This window comes from Nymphaea colorata, chromosome 4 (genome assembly GCF_008831285.2).
Source record: "Nymphaea colorata isolate Beijing-Zhang1983 chromosome 4, ASM883128v2, whole genome shotgun sequence".
Classification (NCBI taxonomy): domain Eukaryota; kingdom Viridiplantae; phylum Streptophyta; class Magnoliopsida; order Nymphaeales; family Nymphaeaceae; genus Nymphaea; species Nymphaea colorata.
Window position 1 is genome coordinate 25097345 of NC_045141.1, and position 23874 is coordinate 25121218.

Here is a 23874-nt window from a genome sequence, read left to right on the forward strand (position 1 = left end):
ATACAAGTTCAACACTTTGTCCGGGTCAGATCAAACCTCTGATCCAAATTTCCATATGACATCTTGTATCATTTCTATGATATTCTTTGAATCTTTCTCATCAAATAAATGTTGGAGGTATGGTTGACGGTTTGAGAAGTTGATTGTAGACTATTTTAGAAAAAGAGATGTATAATATATGAACAATTTGTGATTTTCAATGATTCATTGGATTGTTTTTCCAAGAAGATTGATATGAATATTTGATTCATGGATTAGGATATTCCAACATTAGATAATTATCTTTGATGTTCCACATTCAAAGATTTTGTATTACATATTTCATATGTAATAATTGTACATGAAAAATTAAAATCCTTATTTTTAGGATAATGATCATTTTCATTACTTACGACCTTTCAACTTGTTGCCCACAAGATGCTGAAAAGTGGATTGTAGATCAGGATCATAGACATAAATCCAAACCCTAGTACAACATCTAAATCAGATCATATTAGGCACGTTGTCTAGACTCTAGTTGTAAACACCTAAAGCCGGACAGATCACACCTTTGTCCCGGGCCCATGATGCGAATTTCAACATCTATACCGGATCAGATGAGACCCCTGATCCAAATTCAATGTCTTAATTGAATCAGATTATGCTTCTAATCCAAAACATTTGTCCCAAAGGCAGACAGATAAGACCTCTGGTCCATACCCAAGATATAAATCATGTTCAACGTCTTATTCAAATCAGTGATTCCAAACCAAAATCCAACACTTAAGCCGAATCAGATTAGGCTTCAGATTCAAATCGAGATTTTAAATCCGAGTTCAACACCTTGTCCGGGTCAGATCAGACCTCTGATCCAAATTCCCATATGACATCCTGTATCATTTCTATGATCTTCTTTCTCATCAAATAAATGTTGGAGGTATGGTTGACAGTTCGAGAAGTTGATTGTAGACTATTTTAGAAAAAGAGATGTGTAATATATGAACAATTTGTGATCTTCAATGATTCATTGGATTGTTTTTTCAAAAAGATTGATATGAATATTTGAGTCATGGATTAGGATATTCCAACCTTAGATAATTATCTTTGATGTTCCACATTCAAAGATTTTGTATTACATATTTTACGTGTAATAATTGCACATGAAAAATTAAAATCCTTATTTTGAGGACAAAGATCATTTTCATTACTTACGACCTTTCTAGTTGTTTTTTGGGATGCTTAGTATATCACCCACAATATGCTGAAAAGTGGATTGTAGATTAGGATCATAGACATAAATCCAAACCCTAGTATGACATCTAAATAAGATCATATTAGACATGTTGTCTAGACTTTAGTTGCAAACACCTAAAGCGGGACAGATCAGACCTCTGTTCCGGACCCATGATCTGAATTTCAATGTCTATACCGGATCATATGAGACCCCTGATCCAAATTCAACGTCTTAATTGAATCAGATTAAGCCTCTAATCCAAAGCATTTGTCCCAAATCAAAATCCAGCACCTAAAACGAATCAGATTAGACCTCTGATTCAAATAGAGAATTTAAATATGAGTTCAATAGCTTATTCAGGTCAGATCAGATTTCTGATCCAAACTCCCAGTATGTCATTGTGTATCATTAGTATGATATTCTTTCTCATCAAATAAATGTTGGATGTATGATTGGTAGTTCGGGAAGTTGATTGTGGTCGATTTTAGAAAAAGAGATGTATACTATATGAACAATTATTCTTTGGATAATGTTGTCAAGATGATAGATATAGATATTTGAACCAAAGATTGGGATATTCCAACCTTGAACAATTATTTTTGATGTCCCTTATTCCAAGATTTTTTATTGAATATTTTTTATGCTATAATTGTACATAGAAAATTGAAATCTTTACCAATTGGACAAAGATCATTTGCATTACTCATGTCCTTTCAACTTGTTGATTGAGATGCTTAGGAGATCACCCGCATGATGCCGAAAATGGGATCATAGATCCCGATCCTACACTTAGACGCAAATCGAAGCACAACATTTAAAAATAAGATCATATAAGACTTGTGATCTACACTCGTTGCAAAATCCAAATCCAACACCTAAAGGCAGACAAAGGATTAGACCTCTGGTCCAGACCCAAGATATAAATAAGCTTTAACGTCTTATTCAAATCAGTGATTCCAAACCAAAATTCAACACTTAAGCCGGATCGGATTAGACTTCTGATTCAAAGAGATTTTAAATGCAAGTTCAACACCTTGTTCGGGTCAGATCAGACCTCTGATCCAAATTTCCTTATGACATCTTGTATCATTTCTATGATATTCTTTCTCATCAAATAAATGTTGGAGGTATGGTTGACGGTTTGAGAAGTTGATTCTAGACTATTTTAGAAAAAGAGATGTATAATATATGAACAATTTGTGATTCTCAATGATTCATTGGATTGTTTTTCCAAGAAGATTGATTAGAATATTTGATTCATGGATTAGGATATTCCAACGTTAGATAATTATCTATGATTGGTAGTTCGGGAAGTTGATTGTGGTCGATTTTAGAAAAAGAGATGTATACTAGATGAACAATTTATGATATTCAATTATTCTTTGGATAATGTTGTCAAGAGGATTGATATAAATATTTGGAGAAAAGATTTGTATATTCCTACCTTGAACAATTATCTTTGATGTCCCCTATACCAAGATTTTTTTATTGAATATTTCTTATGCAATAATTGTTCATAGAAAATTGAAATCTTTATCCATTGTACAAAGATCATTTGCATTACTCATGTCCTTTCAACTTGTTGATTGAGATGCTTAGGCGATCACCCACATGATGCCGAAAAGTGGATCATAGATCCCGATCCTACACTTAAATGCAAATCGAAGCACAACATTCAAATATAAGATCATATTAGACTTGTGATCTACACTCGTTGCAAAATCCAAATCCAACACCTAAAGGCGGACAGATAAGACCTCTGGTCCAGACCCAAGATATAAATCATGTTCAACGTCTTATTCAAATCAGTGATTCCAAACCAAAATCCAACACTTAAGCCGAATCAGATTAGGCTTATGATTCAAATCGATATTTTAAATCCGAGTTCAACACGTTCTCCGGGTCAGATCAGACCTCTGATCCAAATTCCCTTATGACATCTTGTATCATTTCTATGATCTTCTTTCTCATCAAATAAATGTTGGAGGTGTGGTTGACAGTTTGAAAAGTTGATTGTAGACTATTTTAGAAAAAGAGATGTGTAATATATGAACAATTTGTGATCTTCAATGATTCATTGGATTGTTTTTCCAAGAAGATTGTTATGAATATTTGATTCATGGATTAGGATATTCCAACGTTAGATAATTATCTTTGATGTTCCACATTCAAAGATTTTGTATTACATATTTCATATGTAATAATTGTACATGAAAAATTAAAATCCTTATTTTTTGGACAATGATCATTTTCATTCAACTTGTTTTTTTGGATGCTTAGTATATTGCCCACAAGATGCTGAAAAGTGAATTGTCGATTAGGATCATAGACATAAATCCAAACACTAGTACAACATCTAAATAAGATCGTATTAGACATGTTGTCTAGACTCTAGTTGCAAACACCTAAAGCCGGACAGATCAGACCTCTGTTCTGGACCCATGATCTCAATTTCAACATCTATACCGGATCAGATGAGACCATTGATCCAAATTCAACGTCTTAATTGAATCATATTAAGCCTCTAATCCAAAGCATTTGTCACAAATCAAAATTCAACACCTAAGACGGATCAGATTAGACCTCTGATTCAATTCGATAATTTAAATATGAGTTCAACTGCTTATCCGGGTCAGATCAGACCTCTGATCCAAAGTCCCAATATGTCAGTATCGTTAGTATGATATTCTTTCTCATCAAATAAATGTTGGATCTATGATTGGTTGTTCGGGAAGTTGATTGTGGTCGATTTTAGAAAAAGAGATGTATCCTAGATGAACAATTTATGATATTCAATTTTTCTTTGGATAATGTTGTCAAGAGGATAGATATAAATATTTGGAGAAAAGATTGAGATATTCCGACCTTGAACAATTATCTTTGATGTCCCCTATTCCAAGATTTTTTTATTGAATATTTCTTATGCAATAATTGTTCATAGAAAATTGAAATCTTTATCCATTGGACAAAGATCATTTGCATTACTCATGTCCTTTCAACTTGTTGATTGAGATGCTTAGGCGATCACCCACATGATGCCGAAAAGTGGATCATAGATCCCGATCCTACAGTTAAATGCAAATCGAAGCACAACATTCAAATATAAGATCATATTAGACTTGTGGTCTACACTCGTTGCAAAATTCAAATCCAACACCTAAAGGCGGACAGATAAGACCTCTGGTCCATACCCAAGATATAAATCATGTTCAACGTCTTTTTCAAGTCAGTGATTCTAAACCAAAATCCAACATTGAAGCCGAATCAGATTAGGCTTCTGATTCAAATCGAGATTTTAAATCCGAGTTCAACACGTTCTCCGGGTCAGATCAGACCTCTGATCTAAATTCGCATATGACATCTTGTATCATTTCTATGATCTTCTTTCTCATCAAATAAATGTTGGAGGTATGGTTGACAGTTCGAGAAGTTGATTGTAGACTATTTTAGAAAAAGAGATGTGTAATATATGAACAATTTGTGATCTTCAATGATTCATTGGATTGTTTTTCCAAGAAGATTGTTATGAATATTTGATTCATGGATTAGGATATTCCAACGTTAGATAATTATCTTTGATGTTCCACATTCAAAGATTTTGTATTACATATTTCATATGTAATAATTGTACATGAAAAATTAAAATCCCTATTTTTTGGACAATGATCATTTTCATTCAACTTGTTTTTTTGGATGCTTAGTATATTGCTCACAAGATGCTGAAAAGTGAATTGTCGATTAGGATCATAGACATAAATCCGAACCCTATTACAACATCTAAATAAGATCATATTAGACATGTTGTCTAGACTCTAGTTGCAAACACCTAAAGCCGGACAGATCAGACCTCTGTTCTGGACCCATGATCTCAATTTCAACATCTATACCGGATCAGATGAGACCCTTGATCCAAATTCAACGTCTTAATTGAATCATATTAAGCCTCTAATCCAGAGCATTTGTCACAAATCAAAATCCAACACCTAAGACGGATCAGATTAGACCTTTGATTCAATTCGATAATTTAAATATGAGCTCAACTGCTTATTCGGGTCAGATCAGACCTCTGATCCGAAGTCCCAATATGTCATTGTGTATCGTTAGTATGGTATTCTTTCTCATCAAATAAATGTTTGATCTATGATTGGTTGTTCGGGAAGTTGATTGTGGTCGATTTTAGAAAAAGAGATGTATACTAGATGAACAATTTATGATATTCAATTATTCTTTGGATAATGTTGTCAAGAGGATAGATATAAGTATTTGGAGAAAAGATCTGAACAATTATCTTTGATGTCCCTTATACCAAGATTTTTTTATTGAATATTTCTTATGCAATGATTGTTCATAGAAAATTGAAATCTTTATCCATTGGACAAAGATCATTTGCATTACTCATGTCCTTTCAACTTGTTGATTGAGATGCTTAGGCGATCACCCACATGATGCCGAAAAGTGGATCATAGATCCCGATCCTACAGTTAATTGCAAATCGAAGCACAACATTCAAATATAAGATCATATTAGACTTGTGATCTACACTCGTTGCAAAATCCAAATCCAACACCTAAAGGCGGACAGATAAGACCTCTGGTTCAGACCCAAGATATAAATCATGTTCAACGTCTTATTCAAATCAGTGATTCCAAAGCAAAATCCAACACTTAAGCCGAATCAGATTGGGCTTCTGATTCAAATCGAGATTTTAAATCCGAGTTCAACACCTTGTCCGGGTCACAGATCAGATCTCTGATCTAAATTCCCATACGACATCTTGTATCATTTCTATGATCTTCTTTCTCATCAAATAAATGTTAGAGGTATGGTTGACCGTTCGAGAAGTTGATTGTAGACTATTTTAGAAAAAGAGATGTGTAATATATGAACAATTTGTGATCTTCAATGATTCATTGGATTGTTTTTCCAAGAAGATTGTTATGAATATTTGATTCATGGATTAGGATATTCCAACGTTAGATAATTATCTTTGATGTTCCACATTCAAAGATTTTGTATTACATATTTCATATGTAATAATTGTACATGAAAAATTAAAATCCTTATTTTTTGGACAATGATCATTTTCATTCAACTTGTTTTTTTGGATGCTTAGTATATTGCCCACAAGATGCTGAAAAGTGAATTGTCGATTAGGATCATAGACATAAATCCAAACACTAGTACAACATCTAAATAAGATCATATTAGACATGTTGTCTAGACTCTAGTTGCAAACACCTAAAGCCGGACAGATCAGACCTGTTCTGGACCCATGATCTCAATTTCAACATCTATACCGGATCAGATGAGACCCTTGATCCAAATTCAACGTCTTAATTGAATCATATTAAGCCTCTAATCCAGAGCATTTGTCACAAATCAAAATCCAACACCTAAGACGGATCAGATTAGACCTCTGATTCAATTCGATAATTTAAATATGAGCTCAACTGCTTATCCGTGTCAGATCAGACCTCTGATCCAAAGTCCCAATATGTCTTTGTGTATCGTTAGTATGATACTCCTTCTCATCAAATAAATGTTGGATCTATGATTGGTTGTTCGGGAAGTTGATTGTGGTCGATTTTAGAAAAAGAGATGTATACTAGATGAACAATTTATGATATTCTATTATTCTTTGGATAAGGTTGTCAAGAGGATAGATATAAGTATTTGGAGAAAAGATTGGGATATTCCTACCTTGAACAATTATCTTTGATGTCCCCTATACCAAGATTTTTTTTATTGAATATTTCTTATGCAATAATTGTTCATAGAAAATTGAAATCTTTATCCATTGGACAAAGATCATTTGCATTACTCATGTCCTTTCAACTTGTTGATTGAGATGCTTAGGCGATCACCCACATGATGCCGAAAAGTGGATCATAGATCCCGATCCTACACTTAAATGCAAATCGAAGCACAACATTCAAATATAAGATCATATTAGACTTGTGATCTACACTCGTTGCAAAATCCAAATTCAACACCTAAAGGCGGACAGATAAGACCTCTGGTCCAGACCCAAGATATAAATCATGTTCAACGTCTTATTCAAATCAGTGATTCCAAACCAAAATCCAAGACTTAAGCCTAATCAGATTAGGCTTATGATTCAAATCGATATTTTAAATCCGAGTTCAACACGTTCTCCGGGTCAGATCAGACCTATGATCCAAATTCCCTTATGACATCTTGTATCATTTCTATGATCTTCTTTCTCATCAAATAAATGTTGGAGGTGTGGTTGACAGTTTGAAAAGTTGATTGTAGACTACTTTAGAAGAAGAGATGTGTAATATATGAACAATTTGTGATCTTCAATGATTCATTGGATTGTTTTTCCAAGAAGATTGTTATGAATATTTGATTCATGGATTAGGATATTCCAACGTTAGATAATTATCTTTGATGTTCCACATTCAAAGATTTTGTATTACATATTTCATATGTAATAATTCTACATGAAAAATTAAAATCCTTATTTTTTGGACAATGATCATTTTCGTTCAACTTGTTTTTTTGGATGCTTAGTATATTGCCCACAAGATGCTGAAAAGTGAATTGTCGATTAGGATCATAGACATAAATCCAAACACTAGTACAACATCTAAATAAGATCATATTAGACATGTTGTCTAGACTCTAGTTGCAAACACCTAAAGCCGGACAGATCATACCTCTGTTCTGGACCCATGATCTCAATTTCAACATCTATACCAGATCAGATGAGACCCTTGATCCAAATTCAACGTTTTAATTGAATCATATTAACCCTCTAATCCAAAGCATTTGTCACAAATCAAAATCCAACACCTAAGACGGATCAAATTAGACCTCTGATTCAATTCGATAATTTAAATATGAGTTCAACTGCTTATCCGGGTCAGATCAGACCTCTGATCCAAAGTCCCAATATGTCATTGCGTATCGTTAGTATGATATTCTTTCTCATCAAATAAATGTTGGATCTATGATTGGTTGTTCGGGAAGTTGATTGTGGTCGATTTTAGAAAAAGAGATGTATACTAGATGAACAATTTATGATATTCAATTATTCTTTGGATAATGTTGTCAAGAGGATTGATATAAATATTTGGAGAAAAGATTGGGATATTCCTACCTTGAACAATTATCTTTGATGTCCCCTATACCAAGATTTTTTTATTGAATATTTCTTATGCAATAATTGTTCATAGAAAATTGAAATCTTTATCCATTGGACAAAGATCATTTGCATTACTCATGTCCTTTCAACTTGTTGATTGAGATGCTTAGGCGATCACACACATGATGCCGAAAAGTGGATCATAGATCCCGATCCTACACTTAAATGCAAATCGAAGCACAACATTCAAATATAAGATCATATTAGACTTGTGATCTACACTCGTTGCAAAATCCAAATCCAACACCTAAAGGCGGACAGACAAGACCTCTGGTCCATACCCAAGATATAAATGATGTTCAACGTCTTATTCAAATCAGTGATTCCAAACCAAAATCCAACACTTCAACCGAATCAGATTAGGCTTCTGATTCAAATCGATATTTTAAATCCGAGTTCAACACGTTCTCCGGGTCAGATCAGACCTCTGATCTAAATTCGCATATGACATCTTGTATCATTTCTATGATCTTCTTTCTCATCAAATAAATGTTGGAGGTATGGTTGACAGTTCGAGAAGTTGATTGTAGACTATTTTAGAAAAAGAGATGTGTAATATATGAACAATTTGTGATCTTCAATGATTCATTGGATTGTTTTTCCAAGAAGATTGTTATGAATATTTGATTCATGGATTAGGATATTCCAATGTTAGATAATTATCTTTGATGTTCCACATTCAAAGATTTTGTATTACATATTTCATATGTAATAATTGTACATGAAAAATTAAAATCTTTATTTTTTGGACAATGATCATTTTCATTCAACTTGTTTTTTTGGATGCTTAGTATATTGCCCACAAGATGCTGAAAAGTGAATTGTCGATTAGGTTCATAGACATAAATCCAAACTCTAGTACAACATATAAATAAGATCATATTAGACATGTTGTCTAGACTCTAGTTGCAAACACCTGAAGCCGAACAAATCAGACCTCTGTTCTGGACCCATGATCTCAATATCAACATCTATACCGAATCAGATGAGACCCTTGATCCAAATTCAACGTCTTAATTGAATCATATTAAGCCTCTAATCCAAAGCATTTGTCACAAATCAAAATCCAACACCTAAGACGGATCAGATTAGACCTCTGATTCAATTCGATAATTTAAATATGAGTTCAACTGCTTATCCGGGTCAGATCAGACCTCTGATCCAAAGTCCCAATATGTCATTGTGTATCGTTAGTATGATATTCTTTCTCATCAAATAAATGTTGGATCTATGATTGGTTGTTCGGGAAGTTGATTGTGGTCGATTTTAGAAAAAGAGATGTATCCTAGATGAACAATTTATGATATTCAATTTTTCTTTGGATAATGTTGTCAAGAGGATAGATATAAATATTTGGAGAAAAGATTGAGATATTCCGACCTTGAACAATTATCTTTGATGTCCCCTATTCCAAGATTTTTTTATTGAATATTTCTTATGCAATAATTGTTCATAGAAAATTGAAATCTTTATCCATTGGACAAAGATCATTTGCATTACTCATGTCCTTTCAACTTGTTGATTGAGATGCTTAGGCGATCACCCACATGATGCCGAAAAGTGGATCATAGATCCCGATCCTACAGTTAAATGCAAATCGAAGCACAACATTCAAATATAAGATCATATTAGACTTGTGGTCTACACTCGTTGCAAAATTCAAATCCAACACCTAAAGGTGGACAGATAAGACCTCTGGTCCATACCCAAGATATAAATCATGTTCAACGTCTTTTTCAAGTCAGTGATTCTAAACCAAAATCCAACATTGAAGCCGAATCAGATTAGGCTTCTGATTCAAATCGAGATTTTAAATCCGAGTTCAACACGTTCTCCGGGTCAGATCAGACCTCTGATCTAAATTCGCATATGACATCTTGTATCATTTCTATGATCTTCTTTCTCATCAAATAAATGTTGGAGGTATGGTTGACAGTTCGAGAAGTTGATTGTAGACTATTTTAGAAAAAGAGATGTGTAATATATGAACAATTTGTGATCTTCAATGATTCATTGGATTGTTTTTCCAAGAAGATTGTTATGAATATTTGATTCATGGATTAGGATATTCCAACGTTAGATAATTATCTTTGATGTTCCACATTCAAAGATTTTGTATTACATATTTCATATGTAATAATTGTACATGAAAAATTAAAATCCTTATTTTTTGGACAATGATCATTTTCATTCAACTTGTTTTTTTGGATGCTTAGTATATTGCCCACAAGATGCTGAAAAGTGAATTGTCGATTAGGATCATAGACATAAATCCAAACACTAGTACAACATCTAAATAAGATCATATTAGACATGTTGTCTAGACTCTAGTTGCAAACACCTAAAGCCGGACAGATCAGACCTCTGTTCTGGACCCATGATCTCAATTTCAACATCTATACCAGATCAGATGAGACCCTTGATCCAAATTCAACGTCTTAATTGAATCATATTAAGCCTCTAATCCAAAGCATTTGTCACAAATCAAAATCCAACACCTAAGACAGATCAGATTAGACCTCTGATTCAATTCGATAATTTAAATATGAGTTCAACTGCTTATCTGGGTCAGATCAGACCTCTGATCCAAAGTCCCAATATGTCATTGTGTATCGTTAGTATGATATTCTTTCTCATCAAATAAATGTTTGATTTATGATTGGTTGTTCGGGAAGTTGATTGTGGTCGATTTTAGAAAAAGAGATGTATACTAGATGAACAATTTATGATATTCAATTATTCTTTGGATAATGTTGTCAAGAGGATAGATATAAGTATTTGGAGAAAAGATTGGGATATTCCTACCTTGAACAATTATCTTTGATGTCCCCTATACCTATACCAAGATTTTTTTATTGAATATTTCTTATGCAATAATTGTTCATAGAAAATTGAAATCTTTATCCATTGGACAAAGATCATTTGCATTACTCATGTCCTTTCAACTTGTTGATTGAGATGCTTAGGCGATCACACACATGATGCCGAAAAGTGGATCATAGATCCCGATCCTACACTTAAATGCAAATCGAAGCACAACATTCAAATATAAGATCATATTAGACTTGTGATCTACACTCGTTGCAAAATCCAAATCCAACACCTAAAGGCGGACAGACAAGACCTCTGGTCCATACCCAAGATATAAATGATGTTCAACGTCTTATTCAAATCAGTGATTCCAAACCAAAATCCAACACTTAAACCGAATCAGATTAGGCTTCTGATTCAAATCGATATTTTAAATCCGAGTTCAACACGTTCTCCGGGTCAGATCAGACCTCTGATCCAAATTCCCTTATGACATCTTGTATAATTTCTACGATCTTCTTTCTCATCAAATAAATGTTGGAGGTGTGGTTGACAGTTCGAAAAGTTGATTGTAGACTATTTTAGAAAAAGAGATGTGTAATATATGAACAATTTGTGATCTTCAATGATTCATTGGATTGTTTTTCCAAGAAGATTGTTATGAATATTTGATTCATGGATTAGGATATTCCAACGTTCGATAATTATCTTTGATGTTCCACATTCAAAGATTTTATATTACATATTTCATATGTAATAATTGTACATGAAAAATTAAAATCTTTATTTTTTGGACAATGATCATTTTCATTCAACTTGTTTTTTTGGATGCTTAGTATATTGCCCACAAGATGCTGAAAAGTGAATTGTCGATTAGGATCATAGACATAAATCCAAACACTAGTACAACATCTAAATAAGATCATATTAGACATGTTGTCTAGACTCTAGTTGCAAACACCTAAAGCCGGACAGATCAGACCTCTGTTCTGGACCCATGATCTCAATTTCAACATCTATACCAGATCAGATGAGACCCTTGATCCAAATTCAACGTCTTAATTGAATCATATTAACCCTCTAATCCAAAGCATTTGTCACAAATCAAAATCCAACACCTAAGACAGATCAGATTAGACCTCTGATTCAATTCGATAATTTAAATATGAGTTCAACTGCTTATCTGGGTCAGATCAGACCTCTGATCCAAAGTCCCAATATGTCATTGTGTATCGTTAGTATGATATTCTTTCTCATCAAATAAATGTTTGATCTATGATTGGTTGTTCGGGAAGTTGATTGTGGTCAATTTTAGAAAAAGAGATGTATACTAGATGAACAATTTATGATATTCAATTATTCTTTGGATAATGTTGTCAAGAGGATAGATATAAGTATTTGGAGAAAAGATTGGGATATTCCTACCTTGAACAATTATCTTTGATGTCCCCTATACCTATACCAAGATTTTTTTATTGAATATTTCTTATGCAATAATTGTTCATAGAAAATTGAAATCTTTATCCATTGGACAAAGATCATTTGCATTACTCATGTCCTTTCAACTTGTTGATTGAGATGCTTAGGCGATCACCCACATGATGCCGAAAAGTGGATCATAGATCCCGATCCTACAGTTAAATGCAAATCGAAGCACAACATTCAAATATAAGATCATATTAGACTTGTGATCTACACTCGTTGCAAAATCCAAATCCAACACCTAAAGGCGGACAGACAAGACCTCTGGTCCATACCCAAGATATAAATGATGTTCAACGTCTTATTCAAATCAGTGATTCCAAACCAAAATCCAACACTTAAACCGAATCAGATTAGGCTTCTGATTCAAATCGATATTTTAAATCCGAGTTCAACACGTTCTCCGGGTCAGATCAGACCTCTGATCTAAATTCGCATATGACATCTTGTATCATTTCTATGATCTTCTTTCTCATCAAATAAATGTTGGAGGTATGGTTGACAGTTCGAGAAGTTGATTGTAGACTATTTTAGAAAAAGAGATGTGTAATATATGAACAATTTGTGATCTTCAATGATTCATTGGATTGTTTTTCCAAGAAGATTGTTATGAATATTTGATTCATGGATTAGGATATTCCAACGTTAGATAATTATCTTTGATGTTCCACATTCAAAGATTTTGTATTACATATTTCATATGTAATAATTGTACATGAAAAATTAAAATCTTTATTTTTTGGACAATGATCATTTTCATTCAACTTGTTTTTTTGGATGCTTAGTATATTGCCCACAAGATGCTGAAAAGTGAATTGTCGATTAGGTTCATAGACATAAATCCAAACTCTAGTACAACATATAAATAAGATCATATTAGACATGTTGTCTAGACTCTAGTTGCAAACACCTGAAGCCGAACAAATCAGACCTCTGTTCTGGACCCATGATCTCAATATCAACATCTATACCGAATCAGATGAGACCCTTGATCCAAATTCAACGTCTTAATTGAATCATATTAAGCCTCTAATCCAAAGCATTTCTCACAAATCAAAATCCAGCACCTAAGACGGATCAGATTAGACCTCTGATTCAATTCGATAATTTAAATATGACTTCAACTGCTTATTCGGGTCAGATCAGACCTTTGATCCAAAGTCCCAATATGTCATTGTGTATCGTTAGTATGATATTCTTTCTCCTCAAATAAATGTTGGATCTATGATTGGTTGTTCGGGAAGTTGATTGTGGTCGATTTTAGAAAAAGAGATGTATACTAGATGAACAATTTATGATATTCAATTATTCTTTGGGTAATGTTGTCAAGAGGATAGATATAAATATTTGGAGAAAAGATTGGGATATTCCTACCTTGAACAATTATCTTTGATGTCCTCTATACCTATACCAAGATTTTTTTATTGAATATTTCTTATGCAATAATTGTTCATAGAAAATTGAAATCTTTATCCATTGGACAAAGATCATTTGCATTACTCATGTCCTTTCAACTTGTTCATGGAGATGCTTAGGCGATCACCCACATGATGCCGAAAAGTGGATCATAGATCCCGATCCTACAGTTAAATGCAAATCGAAGCACAACATTCAAATATAAGATCATATTAGACTTGTGATCTACACTCGTTGCAAAATTCAAATCCAACACCTAAAGGCGGACAGATAAGACCTCTGGTCCATACCCAAGATATAAATCATGTTCAACGTCTTTTTCAAATCAGTGATTCCAAACCAAAATCCAACATTGAAGCCGAATCAGATTAGGCTTCTGATTCAAATCGAGATTTTAAATCCGAGTTCAACACGTTCTCCGGGTCAGATCAGACCTCTGATCCAAATTCCCATATGACATCTTGTATCATTTCTATGATCTTCTTTCTCATCAAATAAATGTTGGAGGTATGGTTGACAGTTCTAGAAGTTGATTGTAGACTATTTTAGAAAAAGAGATGTGTAATATATGAACAATTTGTGATCTTTAATAATTGATTGGATTGTTTTTTCAAAAAGATTGATATGAATATTTGAGTCATGGATTAGGATATTCCAACGTTAGATAATTATCTTTGATGTTCCACATTCAAAGATTTTGTATTACATATTTTACATGTAATAATTGCACATGAAAAATTAAAATCCTTATTTTGAAGGCAAAGATGATTTTCATTACTTACGACCTTTCTACTTGTTTTTTGGGATGCTTAGTATATCACTCACAATATGCTAAAAAGTGGATTGTAGATCAGGATCATAGACATAAATCCAAACCCTAGTACGGCATCTAAATAAGATCATATTAGACATGTTGTCTAGACTTTAGTTGCAAACACCTAAAGCCGGACAGATCAGACCTCTGTTCCGGACCCATGATCTGTATTTCAACGTCTATACCGGGTCATATGAGACCCCTGATCCAAATTCAACGTCTTAATTGAATCAGATTAAGCCTCTAATCCAAAGCATTTGTCCCAAATCAAAATCCAGCACCTAAAACGGATCAGATTAGACCTCTGATTCAAATAGAGAATTTAAATATGAGTTCAATAGCTTATTCGGGTCAGATCAGATTTCTGATCCAAACTCCCAATATGTCATTGTGTATCATTAGTATGATATTCTTTCTCATTAAATAAATGTTGGATGTATGATTGGTAGTTCGGGAAGTTGATTGTGGTCGATTTTTGAAAAAGAGATGTATACTATATGAACAATTTATGATATTCAATTATTCTTTGGATAATGTTGTCAAGATGATAGATATAAATATTTGAATAAAAGATTAGGATATTTCAACCTTGAACAATTATCTTTGATGTCTTCTATTCAAAGATTTTTTTATTGAATATTTCTTATGCTATAATTGTTCATAGAAAATTGAAATCTTTATCCATTGGACAAAGATCATTTGCATTACTCATGCCCTTTCAACTTGTTGATTGAGATGCTTAGGCGATCACCCACATGATGCCGAAAAGTGGATCATAGATCCCGTAAGATCATATTAGACTTGTGATCTACACTCGTTGCAAAATCCAAATCCAACACCTAAAGGCAGATAAGACCTCTGGTCCATACCCAAGATATAAATCATGTTCAACGTCTTATTCAAATCAGTGATTCCAAACCAAAATCCAACGTTGATGCCGAATCAGATTGGGCTTCTGATTCAAATCGAGATTTTAAATCCGAGTTCAACACCTTGTCCGGGTCACAGATCAGATCTCTGATCTAAATTCCCATACGACATCTTGTATCATTTCTATGATCTTCTTTCTCATCAAATAAATGTTAGAGGTATGGTTGACCGTTCGAGAAGTTGATTGTAGACTATTTTAGAAAAAAGGTGTAATATATGAACAATTTGTGATCTTCAATTATTCATTGGATTGTTTTTTCAAAAAGGTTGATATGAATATTTGAGTCATGGATTAGGATATTCCAACGTAAGATAATTATCTTTGATGTTCCACTTTCAAAGATTTTGTATTACATATTTTACATGTAATAATTGCACATGAAAAATTAAAATCCTTATTTTGAGGGCAAAGATGATTTTCATTACTTACGACCTTTCTACTTGTTTTTTGGGATGCTTAGTATATCACCCACAATATGCTAAAAAGTGGATTGTAGATCAGAATCATAGACATAAATCCAAACCCTAAAACGGCATCTAAATAAGATCATATTAGACATGTTGTCTAGACTTTAGTTGCAAACACCTAAAGCCGGACAGATCAGACCTCTGTTCCGGACCCATGATCTGTATTTCAACGTCTATACCGGGTCATATGAGACCCCTGATCCAAATTCAACGTCTTAATTGAATCAAATTAAGCCTCTAATCCAAAGCATTTGTCCCAAATCAAAATCCAGCACATAAAACGGATCAGATTAGACCTCTGATTCAAATAGAGAATTTAAATATGAGTTCAATAGCTTATTCGGGAATGATCAGATTTCTTATCCAAACTCCCAATATGTCATTGTGTATCATTAGTATGATATTCTTTCTCATCAAATAAATTGTGGTCGATTTTAGAAAAAGAGATGTATACTATATGAACAATTATTCTTTGGATAATGTTGTCAAGATGATAGAGATAGATATTTGAACCAAAGATTGGGATATTCCAACCTTGAACAATTATTTTTGATGTCCCCTATTCCAAGATTTTTTATTGAATATTTCTTATGCTATAATTGTACATAGAAAATTGAAATCTTTATCCATTGGACAAAGATCATTTGCATTACTCATGTCCTTTCAACTTGTTTATTGAGATGCTTAGGAGATCACCCACATGATGCCGAAAAATGGATCATAGATCTCGATCCTACACTTAAATGCAAATCGAAGCGTAACATTTAAATATAAGATCATATTAGACTTGTGATCTACACTCGTTGCAAAATCCAAATGCAACACCTAAAGGCAGACAAATAAGACCTCTGGTCCAGACCCAAGATATAAATCATGTTCAACGTCTTATTCAAATCAGTGATTCCAAACCAAAATCCAACACTTAAGCCGAATCAGATTAGGCTTCTGATTCAAATCGAGATTTTAAATCCGAGTTCAACACCTTGTCCGTGTTAGATCAGACCTCTGATCCAAATTCCCATATGACATCTTGTTTCATTTCTATGATCTTTTTTCTCATCAAATAAATGTTGGAGGTGTGGTTGACGGTTCGAGAAGTTGATTGTAGACTATTTTAGAAAAAGAGATGTATAATATATGAGCTATTTGTGATCTTCAATGATTCATTCATTGGATTGTTTTTCCAAGAAGATTGATATGAATATTTGAATCATGGATTTGGATATTCCAACGTTAGATAATTATCTTTGATGTTCCACATTCAAAGATTTTGTATTACATATTTCATATGTAATAATTGTACATGAAAAATTAAAATCCTTTATTAGATTCGTTACTTAGGTCTCTCTCACTGGTATGCTTTACAGGCCCTTTGTCTTAATGCATGAAGGATGGGGCACCCCTTTCTCTATTGTTCTTTTTTCCTTTTTCTTTTTTTAATATCTCTCTTTGTCTTGGTAGGGGCTATGACTGTTTGCAAGGCATTCTTTTTTAATATCTCTCTTTTTTCCTTTTTCTTTTTTTAATATCTCTCTTTGTCTTAATTCTACTAAAGAAGGCAGTTTGGACTATGATGTGGACTCTTTTTTCATCACACACTTTTTTTAATATCTCTTTTTTTTTACAAAATTGTCTATGATGTGGACTCTTGTTTCCTGTTGTTTGCTATATACACTTCCAAACTCCTAGGTAATTTGTCTATGATGTGGAATTATGTTTGTAAGTTGCTTTGTGGAACCAAAGGAGCGGGGTTCTTTGATATTCATTCTAGGTAGGAAGGGTGTCAATTGTCGGTGTCACTAGTTGAAATAAATCTAATCTATTTGTTCACATGCCTTTTCTTGCGTAAATATTATGGTTGTGAAATATCTTTACATTTTCTTTGACACTCAGAAATTCTATAGTTTCATATATGTTGTATTTGAGCTGTGAAAATCCCAACCTGGTCATGCAGCTGGGCTGAAGTGAAGAGAATATTTTAAGGATGTACAAGTCTATAAAATGTACCACGTTGATTCTTCACTTTGCACATCAATCACATAATCAACTGATGGCCTCCCAAACTGCCTTCTTTAGTAGAATTGATGAAAAAATGAGCAACCACACGACAAGAGCACAATAATTAACGTGGTTCAGTCGTTTATCGTCAATAAATCTCTCTCTTTGTATCTTATTTTTGAGTAGGATTCCCATACCATTTTATATTACATTCACCATGATTTTTGGGTCTTCATTTACAATGACTATCTTTAACATTAACATGGGTGCTTTCTATTTCAATAGAATCTTTGATTGAGGAAATCTGCTGTGCAACATCCCTTGCCTTTGCTGTCCTCAATAGCTGTTGTCATGCATGCCTTACCTTTACACTTGTTAACATTCCTTAGTTTACACATCAATCACATAATCAACTGATGACCTTCGAAACAGTGTCCACTTAGTGTTGACCCTTAAAATATGTGGCTCAATGTCTTCATCACGGCTTTCTACTATGTTTTATAGAACCCATGGGCCCCTGCTAAGAGTGTACCATGGATGTGGGTTTGTGTGTAACCAGAAAGTCAAAGGGGGACTGGCCATGAGGGAGAGATAGAGACCGTAATGGTACTGGTGCAGTTTGGTATTTGACATGAAATTGTGATACGTATGTTATGGGTTGTTGATCCATGTTTCCTGAATTTTTGTGCTTACCTCTAATGGAGGTAGGGACGATTGAGCTCTTCTAGCTTTCTGTGGAATCATAAAGCTGTGGCACTGCCCTTCAAATAGTTAATTAGACCTGTTTACTTCATGTGAATGAACAATGTTAAACGCTTCACCTGGAGAACGAATCAGGTACATAGACTACATGTTCTGCTGCAGCATGTTGTCAGCCATAGATGACTCCTCAACTTCCATAAGAAGCCTAAGAAACAAGGTTGTTGTAGTTTTCATGTAAGGTATGTGCCAACTTATTGGTTCATTTGGAGGTTTTAGTTATGTGTTAGTTTAGAGCTCGTTGTAAGCTGTAGCATGGTTAATTTGTTATCCTACTTGATAAGGATGATGAGGGTGATACTGTCCAAACTTTTGTCTTTGTTATATCATTTCTTTTGAGCTTCAATGAGTATTTTGCCTCTGCAGCCCTTTCATCTGTATGCACACCTTTCTACGTTTTCTTTTAGATGTAAAAATTGCTATTGTATAGAAAGTAAATTTCTCCTTATTCAGCAATTCCCAGTATCTCTTTCTCAAACCACCTACGAAAGTCAGGAATGTGGCTATGGCGAGTAGGATGATGGAAGGCTCTGTATTAATGTTTACAACCCCACAGCTTGACTGTGACTCGAATGGAATCCTCTCCAGACGACTCTTTCCTGTTAGTATTCTCAAGAGATCGTGATTTTTCTGTTTTCTCAATAGCAGGAGATGGTGCACACCTTTTCTAGCTTCTCTTGTTTTGTCAGGACATGTCCCTATATTTTAATATGTGCTACGTTATTTGCAGGGGTACATGAGGTCGGTCTTAAACTTGTTGGAAAGGTTGAAGCACATCAGTGAATCGTATGGGCTTGCTTAAGAACCCACTTGGCCACCTGCATGATTGAGGTAAGGCTGATGAAGCGAAAGCTTCACGGTCAAATTTGTTAGTTATATTATATTTATAAAAATAGTCAAAAATTTGAAAAACCAACTACAAAAACAAAAATATTGAAACACTAAAAATGAGTAAAGTAATGGGTTAATTATATATATATATATGTATGCATGTATATCTGCGCCAGCATCCTCAGGATCTTTGAACGAGTTTACGCATATAACAAAAGTGAGCTTACTCGTGAGGTGAGGCGAGAGGAGACGATTGAAGCGAAAGCTTCAGTCATGGATAGCTATATAATATTTATCAAAATAGTCAAGAAAATACAAAATAAACAACTAAAATAACAAGAATATTGAAACACTAAAATGACTAAAATAACGTAATATATGCACCCTCAGAATCTTGGAACAAGTTTATAAATTATAATAAAAGTGATCTTATAGAAAATATCATGATGTTTGTGATTACTTTAATGATAGTTAAAATGTGATGTGTAGAGCTTCTAGTTTACTATCTCTGCGTTATATGGTAGTTATGTACATGACCTAAAAAACAAACCAATTGTAAAATACATACCCTTTCATTAAAGTTGCTAGCATCGACTTTTTTGCATAATATGAGTTTCAATTATTCATAAACTACATAGCCCGCAAGTAACAATACCGATGTTTGAAAGAAATGAATGACGAGGGAACGCAGACACAAGAAGGCTCAAAGCTGCATTTTTTGCGTCTATGAAACTTTCAAGACACAAGAACGCAGACACATAAAGCATTCTATTAATTTCTATTGCGCACAGTTCGTGTCAACACTTTATCTGGTCACATTTTCTGTTGTTTTTAAAAATTAACAAGTGTATGATGGTGGCGCAGCCGCGCTCTAATGTTTTTTTTTTCTGGCGCTGCTCCCTTTCTCCCTCTCTAGAGATTGAGCAATTGAGAGAGAGAGAAGGCCAATCGCTAGCCACATTGTGGGGCATCTGTTTCACGAAGCTATTTTGAAACCTAATAGTTGGATTTAGGAGGAGTTATACGAGCAGCTAGCTGCATGGGACTCGGTTCACTTGTCCATGGACTTGGGTTCTTTTGGTTGTTGACTGTATATTTATAGCCTGATAGAAAAAAATATATGGCACCACCCTTGGTGCTGGTCATGGTCCTCGGGTGATAGAGAGAGCGTGACAAAATTGATTGAGAAGAAGCGAAGGATCTTCCATCTGTTGTGACAAGAGGTTTGAGCCTTCAGGGATGGATGAGAAGGAGAAAATGGTAAATAGTAGTAATGGGTTCACCGTAACTGTGAAACCAGGACTTTATATGGCTTTTTTTTATTTTTTTATTTTTTTGATAGAAAAATAAAAATTGGCTTAGTCGTTGAGGCATACACCTTAGACATGGGAGTGTGCCTTGGTTTGAGGCATATGCCTCAACTCGGTGAGGTGCAAGCTTTTAGTGACTCTTGTCTCACCCTTACGCTTCGAGGCATTTTTGAGAAAAATGCCTTGAAGCCTCCTTTGTTGGTGTGGGGCGTATGCCTGCGTAAACGTCTCTGGCGGGAGCTTAATTAAGAATGAAATAAAGGACTGGCGTTATCGTGTTCATTTTTGTAATTAATTTTTTTATTGTTTGATCAGTCCCTATGAAGTGGAACTAATTGGTAATATATATACATATATATATAATCATACCCTTTATTTTTTTGCCAAAAAAAGATTATTTAAAAAATGTAAATATCTTAATATATTTTTGAATTCTATTTTTATATACAACTTTGTTCCAAATTGTTTTTATAAAGGATGTGGCTTTTTTTGTTATTGAATGTTGATACTACGGGGGAACCCTTTTATTTTTCATTATAAAAACACTATTAAAGGCTAACAAATGATTCACGTTATATATGTTTTGCATCAATATATTCTTAAGATTGTATCAGTAAAGATTGCCAGAAAAAGAAAAAAAAACACGTTTAGTTTTTATTCTTGACTTAAGCGTTTCGTTTTTGCCAAGTTATATATATATGTATACATATAAGAAAAACGTCAGTCTGACAAACTATTCATCTCGACGTTAAATGATAAGAATATTGTAGGTAATGTTTTGCGTTATTTTTGCTGCAAAACTCACCCACATTTTATGAACATAAACTTTCAAGGGCCAGTGGAAGAAAATTAAGCACGTGGAAGATAATGAAGCATTTCAACTTATCCAAGTGTTTTGAGTCTTAATTAATTGATGTACCAAAATATGTATATGTGTATGGAAGCCATCTAGCTTTTCGTATTTATTATAGAACTCATACGCTTTATAATCACTATTAAATTCCATTCCAATCGACGGTAGATGTTCAGTTGAAACATGTGGGTTTAGCCGTTGCTCTGCACTTGCACCCATGTCTACCTTCCTTTGCCAAGGTTGAGCTTATACGGATGCAACTTTGATCCATATGTGAAGACCTTCTGAACATACAAAAAACAAATAAATGTATGTTCAAGTCAGTTATAAGAGAACACCCCCTTAGTTATGGCAACCTAAAAGAGAGAACCAAAATAACAACATGCTTGAAAGTTTACCGGAAATATCAATATTTTACTTCAAAAATAAAATTTGCATCTTTTATCAATGTCTAAAAGCCTGGATATTGGTGGTGTACTATCATATCTTCAAAAGATATAAATATACTAGAAGGATTAATCTATAAGAAGTGAGAGAAAACTAGCGAGTAAGTGTTTTGATCTATGTACTAGTTTAAATTAGAGGAACAAAATAACCACTAACTAGATTGGGTTAAACAAATACTACATCAAAGCTAGAGGCGTTATTTGATAATGTTATTGAAAAAGTGCCCCTCAAGTAGACCTTGTCAACATAATAGATTTCGTAGTCAAATCAGTGGCAATTTACTTATGTTTTCCGCCGAATGCACAAAGACGGGGCACTGACAAAGTAACATTTTATATTGATTCATTTTGGTCCCAACAAATTTCAGTTTTCTTTCTACGCTGGAAGTTATACAACAGATCTCTCACTTACTATGGAAATCAAACCTATTCCGAAATGACCCTTGCTGAATCCATTTTTATTTTAAATTATTCAAGCTAACGTTCACATTTGGTAAATATGATTCACTAACTATTTTCACGCGTTGAAATCACGTCTTAGAATTTTGTGACTATTTGTAAGGCATGCTATATTCATGAATTGTAACGTATCCATTTTTCACTATATTAAACCAACATAACAAATAAAGCAATATAGATGACATGGACCTGAAATCATGTCTTGGAATTTTATGACTGTTTGCAAGGCATTCTACATTCCTGAGTTGTAACCTGTTCATTTTTACGACATTAAACTGACATACCAAATAAAGCAAATGGAACGAAGCTGTTCTCTGGAGCCGCTTCAAAATTTTCTGTAGCCATGATAGTATCACTTCTGAGCAGCATTTACATCTAAAAGAAAATGTAGAAAGGGGCCTCCTTTCTTCCTGCATACAAATGATGGGGCTGCCGAGCAGTACCATCTCTTGCTTCGTGTATATAGAGGAAAGGGCTACTCTGCATCCCCTTTAGGCGGTGAACCGAAGGGTCTGCTCGGCTGAGCAACCCTTTTCTTCTGTGCGGCGGCGAACCGATGCATAGAAACGGATTGCCAACCCAGTCCCTCTGTCGTTCGTCTTTGTCATTCTGCATTAGAGCGAGAGAAAAAGAGGTCGAAAAGGTTACATCAGTGATGGCGAGCGGCTGGGTGATGCAGTCTTCAGGTTCGTTCCAGTCGGAGAGAAGATGGGGAAGGATGGAGAGAGACGGAATGAGCGGGGGAAATATTTTTTATTGTTTGTTCACCTCGCGCGTTCCATCCCTCCCAGCAATCTAGGGTTGGGCTCTTCTTGGAACGCGCAAAGAGGCCAAGGCGGAAGCCCCAAGAATCGGCTCCTGCCTTCTGCCTTCTGCCATGAAAAGTGAAACGGAGGAAACGGTCTAGGTCTTC

At 34.1% G+C, this 23874-nt stretch overlaps 1 long non-coding RNA gene across 11 annotated transcripts in view; it reads left to right on the top strand.

The window, feature by feature from the left end:
- Positions 1-23874, top strand: part of LOC116252721 (uncharacterized) — a 31474-nt gene that overhangs the window by 5921 nt on the left and 1679 nt on the right. For 5 of the 11 annotated variants that reach the window (XR_004172280.2, XR_007573190.1, XR_004172281.2 and 2 more), the window contains 2 exons: positions 19516-19663; positions 19793-19893. This is a non-coding gene — a long non-coding RNA (uncharacterized LOC116252721). Of the gene's footprint in view, positions 1-19515; positions 19717-19792; positions 20040-23874 lie in introns of those variants that run through there. The other 6 variants (XR_004172286.2, XR_007573192.1, XR_007573191.1 and 3 more) reach the window with 4 other exon arrangements.